Below are 5858 nucleotides of genomic sequence, written 5' to 3'. Positions count from 1 at the left end.
AACATTTGTAAATGTTATCTTTTTCTCCCTGCTTGATCCCTCTAGAATTTGAAAGCTCTTATTGTTTTTTTTTTTTCCCACAACAATAGTTATTTGCATATGTTCCATAAAGGCAACCTTACTGTTAGCAGATACAATTGGAGACATTAGTTTTGTTACCAAAATCTTGCCAGGAATATCGTATTTGAGAATGATGTTCATTTAATCTGATATAACCAGATACCTTTAAGAAACTAAGGTGAGCTTCTTCTCCAAAAAAAAACACCAAATGGCGGATGACGCCAGTGCAGGGAGGCCGCGGAGCTTGCGGAGGCAAGGCCGAGGGTAAGGAGTGGATGCCCGTCACCAAGCTGGGCCGCTTGGTCAAGGACATGAAGATCAAGTCCCTGGAGGAGATCTACCTCTTCTCCCTTCCCATTGAGGAATCTGAGATCATTGACTTTTTCTTGGGGGCCTCTCTCAAAGACGAGGTTTTGAAGATTATGCCGGTGCAGAAGCAGACCCGTGCTGGTCAGCGCACCAGGTTCAAGGCGTTTGTTGCTATCGGGGACTACAATGGCCACGTCGGCCTGGGTGTTAAGTGCTCCAAGGAGGTGGCCACCGCCATCCGTGGGGCCATCATCCTGGCCAAACTCTCCATTGTCCCCGTGCGCAGAGGCTACTGGGGGAACAAGATCGGCAAGCCCCACACCGTCCCTTGCAAGGTGGCAGGCCGCTGCGGCTCTGTGCTGGTGCGCCTCATCCCTGCACCCAGGGGCACTGGCATCGTCTCAGCGCCTGTGCCCAAGAAGCTGCTCATGATGGCTGGTATTGATGACTGCTACACCTCAGCCCGGGGCTGCACTGCCAATCTGGGCAACTTCGCCAAGGCCACCTTTGATGCCATCTCTAAGACCTACAGCTACCTGACCCCTGACCTCTGGAAGGAGACTGTGTTTACCAAATTTCCCTATCAGGAATTCACTGACCACCTTGTCAAGACCCACACCAGAGTCTCCGTGCAGCGGACCCAGGCTCCAGCTGTGGCTACAACATAGGCTTTTTATACAAGAAAAATAAAGTGAATTAAGCCTGTTAAAAAAAAAAGAAAGAAAGAAAGATACTAGGAAAAATTGCCCTATTGACTCACAGCGTTTCTAGACTTAATTGTGAGTAAGAAAGGCCACTTCCTGGAAGGCCTAGGACTCTTAAAATACTTTAAGGACTTCATAAAGGGAGGAATTTCATATCCTAGGTGAAATCTGATGGTGAGGTATTGACTTGACTTTCTAGTACCAACGGGCTTTTGGTGCTTTTGAAATTCCAATCTGATATTCCTTTCTGAAAACTTCCAGCAAAGCAAAGTTAAGAAGACCTATGTGGTAAATGACAATTCTTGCTGCCTCTGTGTAAGTAACGAAGCCAAATAAAATTAGAGCATTCTTATTTTGTGATCAAGAATAATACTTTTTCTTCACATTATTTTTGAGTAAAAGGGGTGTGACTGTAGAGAGAAATTTTGTATTTCAATGAATAGTTTTTGTCCGCAGCATTGTCTATAGCATAATCTTGCAGATGGTTAAATTCTGACGCTATTCATTGTCTTTGAGGTATTTGGCACCTTTTTTGAAATTGTAGTAACTAACGGATAAGTAAATGATCTTGTCATTTGGTCGAAAAAAAAATTCATCCTCCCTCCCACACTGTGGAAAAACAGCTTTTATCCTACGTGAAAATTGGAATGGATCCTATTACCTTGCTGAAATTGCTAATCCTTATCAAATTTTCAATTCTTCCAGTTTCCTTCAATATCTGATATGAATATCTGATTAGGTGCCATTCTCCCAACTAACATTTCCAATTTCTCTCTTTTGACTCGGCATCACTGGGGACAGGCACTAAAATCTGGCTGCCCAGATTACTCCTGAGACACTAAGTTGCCTTGCAGCCAGCCAGCTCTTTTCTCCAGAATCTGAAGAATCCCTGTGAGCCGAAGCCCGATGACTTGATGCAAACCTCACTACTAAAGCAGACCACGTGTGGACCACAAGTATCCCTCAACAAGCCACTGTCTTGGCTGTGAAGAAAGTCTATTGAAATGGTTGGTTCCCACATGCTGCGGGGGGCCAAGGACAAACTTGCACTTTGCACTCTGAAGGTTCACTGAAAATCAACTGACAAGAGGCAGATTCATAGAAGAGAAGGTATGCAGATTGATTAACATGCATTGGGGGGAGAACTACAGAGTGATTACCTCAATCGCCAAATGGGGTTCAGAAGCTTATAAACCATCTTGAGATTACCGAAAGAATGAGGGCTTGGAGCATGGCCAAAAATAGAAATAGGCTGTGGTGGTAAAGCAGGTTATGTGGCAGGACAGGTTATGGGAGGGAGACAAGAAAAGGCCTGGCTAGCAAAGGTCATCTTGTTACGTAGACAAAATCTAATAGGTCGTCACCCGCAGAGAGAATAGATGGTAAATGTTTCTTTCAAATCTTTAAAGGTGTCAGACCCTCAGTATAGCTTTCCCAAATTGGACAAGGGAGGTCCTCAGAGAAAGCCTGGCTGTATCAATGCACAGTCTCTACGGATGCAAATCACCTCCACAAAAGACAGCTTTGCAAGGCCGCTCTTGTTTGCAAGCTCCCTGAACAGCCATCTCAAAATACGTAAAGAAGTGTATTTCGGGTTGAAATATTTTGGTTTCCTTCATTGCTCTTATAAAAGAAGTAACTAAGACTGTGGACATAATCACCAAGAGCATGGTCATCCTAGCTTGAGAGCTTCAAGAAACTCAGTGGGTGGTGCCTCAGAACTGAAAGATTTTCTACCATTGACTTCTTAAAATCTATTGGACAGGTTCCTCTCAGGTTCCTCTCAGGGTTCACCTGGCTCTTTATTTAAGAAAACCTTTTATATTAATATTTCTTCTTTCCATTTGAGGCATGTTTTAAAATACCCTGTGGCCAGGACCCTGAAACAACTGACCTTTGCCACCACCTCTCAACAGCTGTTTCAGCTGATTTGCAGAAACAACACCAATCATCAGAGACTATTTCTTAGACTCTACTTCAATCAATCAGAAGGTTTATGATTACTTCTGAGTTGTTCAGAAAGGTGATAGTGACAAGATTGAACTCTACTTCAGCCCTGTGCCCCCAGAAAACGATAGTTAAAAAAATTCCTCACCCTGGGGCCTGGCGCGGTGGTTCACGCCTGTAATCCCAGCACTTTGGGAGGCTGAGGCGGGTGGATCACTGGGTCAGGAGATCGAGACCATCCTGGCTAACACGGTGAAACCCGTCTCTACTAAAAATGAAAAAAAAAAAAAAAAAAAAAATAGCCGGGTGTGGTAGCAGGCACCTGTAGTCCCAACTACTCAGGAAGCTGAGGCAGGAAAAGGGCACGAACCCGGGAGGCGGAGCTTGCAGACAGCGGAGATCGCGCCACTGCACTCCAGCCTGGGTGACAGAGCGGGACTCCATCTGAAAAAAAAAAAGAAAAAAAAATTCCTCACTCCTTGGTCATACCAGAGAAAAAGGCTAACCCCAACCAGCTAACATCGAAAAGCTAGCAGGTGCTGGCATATTTCAAGAGAAGGCCCACCTCCATCTTTCCCCAATGACTTACATAAGACCAGGCTCCAGCCTTCTTCATGACCACCGTAAGAGTCAGAGCTACGGTCTGAATGTGTCCCCCAGTATTTATGTGTTGAAAACTTCATCTCTAATGCAACAGTGTTGGGAAGTGGGGCTGCATGGGAGGTGCTTAGATAATGAGAGTTCTGTCCTCATGAATAGAATAATGCTGCTATAAAAAGGGCATGTGGGAGTGGGCTCTCTCTTGCTATCCTGCCATGTGAGGACACATCTTTTGCCTTCTCTTGCTCGTCTGCCTTCCACTATGTGAGGATGCAGTAAGAAGGCCATGCCAGTGCCAGTGCCTTGCTTTTGGACTTCCTAGTTTCCAGAACTATGAGAGAATACATTTCTGTTCTTTATAAATTACCATTCTCAGGTATTCTGTTACAGGAACACAAAACAAAGTCACTTGGCAATGACTCCTTTGTTTACTGCCTCTATAAATCCCTCAGTTCCCTTCCTTTTCTTTTTTCTTTTTTTTTTTTTTTTTTTTTTGAGACGGAGTCTCGCTCTGTCGCCCAGGCTGGAGTGCAGTGGCCGGATCTCAGCTCACTGCAAGCTCCGCCTCCCGGGTTTACGCCATTCTCCTGCCTCAGCCTCCCGAGTACCTGGGGCCACAGGCGCCCGCCACCTCGCCCGGCTAGTTTTTTTTTTTTTTTTTTTTTTTTTGTATTTTTTAGTAGAGACGGGGTTTCACCATGTTAGCCAGGATGGTCTCGATCTCCTGACCTCGTGATCCGCCCGTCTTGGCCTCCCAAAGTGCTGGGATTACAGGCTTGAGCCACCGCGCCCGGCCTCCCTTCCTTTTCTTTAAGATGTTCCTCATTAGGCAACATTCTTTCTAATGCAATAATCTCAATAAAACCTTCTTCTTCATTGTCTGGTGCATTTTGTCTTTGACACCCATCTGATTTTAAGTTTTCTCTTTGTTTCTGAATGCTGAAAAGTGAACTTTCTTTTCTTTTTTTTTTTTTTTTTCAAATTCAGCTATATATTTTAAACATTTAAATTTATATACCATTTTTATATGCTTTTAGCAGGAGAGAGATCGTCAATAACCCAGTCCTCCTTATTATAGGAAACTGATGCTGCCTCTATTCTTTTTCCCATCTTTTGTTGGTGGATATATTTTATGCTTAGCTCCTTTAGGGCTTTGCCTTTTGATTTACAAAATCCTCTCTTTCCCTTTAAAATAAAAAGCTTCAAGCTTCAGCTTTTATAAATTTTTTGCCTCTGAAGTGGGCATCAGGAACCTTTCTTAGAACTCAAAATCTGAGCATCAACTCTCTTTGCGTTCATATTACAATTATACCATTCTTCCCCCCAGCAATGGATGCCTCTGGATGAATGAAGGGAAGGGTTTGTATGAGGAAATGCAAAAGAAAAAGCACCTTAATTTATTTCAAGCTGTTTTCTCAATACAGTCTCAGTCATTATCCAGCAAAATATGCTCCTAGAAGCTGTTGTGCTTGCCTTCCATTTTGTGCATGGAGCCACAGAAAAGAGACTCCTTGTCACACACATTTCATCCACAAGCCCGTGACCTCCTTGATTTGATCCTTGCTGCAGGCTGTTTCTCCTAACAGTTGGCTGACTTCATTATTTCCATTAAGCCTTTGCCTTTTGCTTAAGTTTGAGTCACTCCCTTGCTGCTGTGTTATGATTTTGTCTTCTCCCTGTTATCCATCTTCAGATAACTCTAAGAAGATCATTCTTTAACCTGCCCCAGGACAAAAATACCCAAATTCTCCTACCAAATTTGCCATGTTAAACAAAAAGTGACTGAGGCAGATGCTTACATTCTTGTGAAGCCCTGATTAGCCTCAGAAAGTGTACATTTTATTTGTAAAAAGGTAAAGGAAAAAGTCAAGTATGCATTGTCTCCTGCTAAGTAAATCTACCTAAGATAAAGACAACGTGTGATAAAGAGGGAGTAGACGGAAAACTTAATTTTGTATCTGAAGGGTAGGTGAAGGGATGATTTCTGATCTTGTCTTTGTCCTTTGTGAAGATAAGCTGATAATTGACATTGTCAGGATGAAATTCAACAGAACTCAGATTTTGAGCTAGTTTATAAGGGGAATATATATCCTGAAAGATTTAGGGAATATGTATCCTGAAATTCCTTGTGAGCAATTTGTGAGGGAGGCAATCTGGGGTTATGTGTTGCTTTTGATCATCGTGAGAACTTGGCTTATGGATGAGAATATGACACAGGGTTGGGAAATTGCTGATATC

General features: G+C 43.3%; 1 pseudogene; it reads left to right on the top strand.

Annotated features, from left to right (window-relative positions):
- The first annotated feature begins 305 nt into the window (after nt 1-305).
- On the top strand, nt 306-1037 carry LOC104669893 (annotated as a pseudogene).
- Nucleotides 1038-5858: the final 4821 nt, after the last annotated feature.

The sequence above is a fragment of the Rhinopithecus roxellana genome, chromosome 1 (genome assembly GCF_007565055.1).
Source record: "Rhinopithecus roxellana isolate Shanxi Qingling chromosome 1, ASM756505v1, whole genome shotgun sequence".
NCBI lineage: Eukaryota > Metazoa > Chordata > Mammalia > Primates > Cercopithecidae > Rhinopithecus > Rhinopithecus roxellana.
Note: the sequence above shows the minus strand (reverse complement) of the source record. Positions and strands in the feature narration are given on the sequence as shown.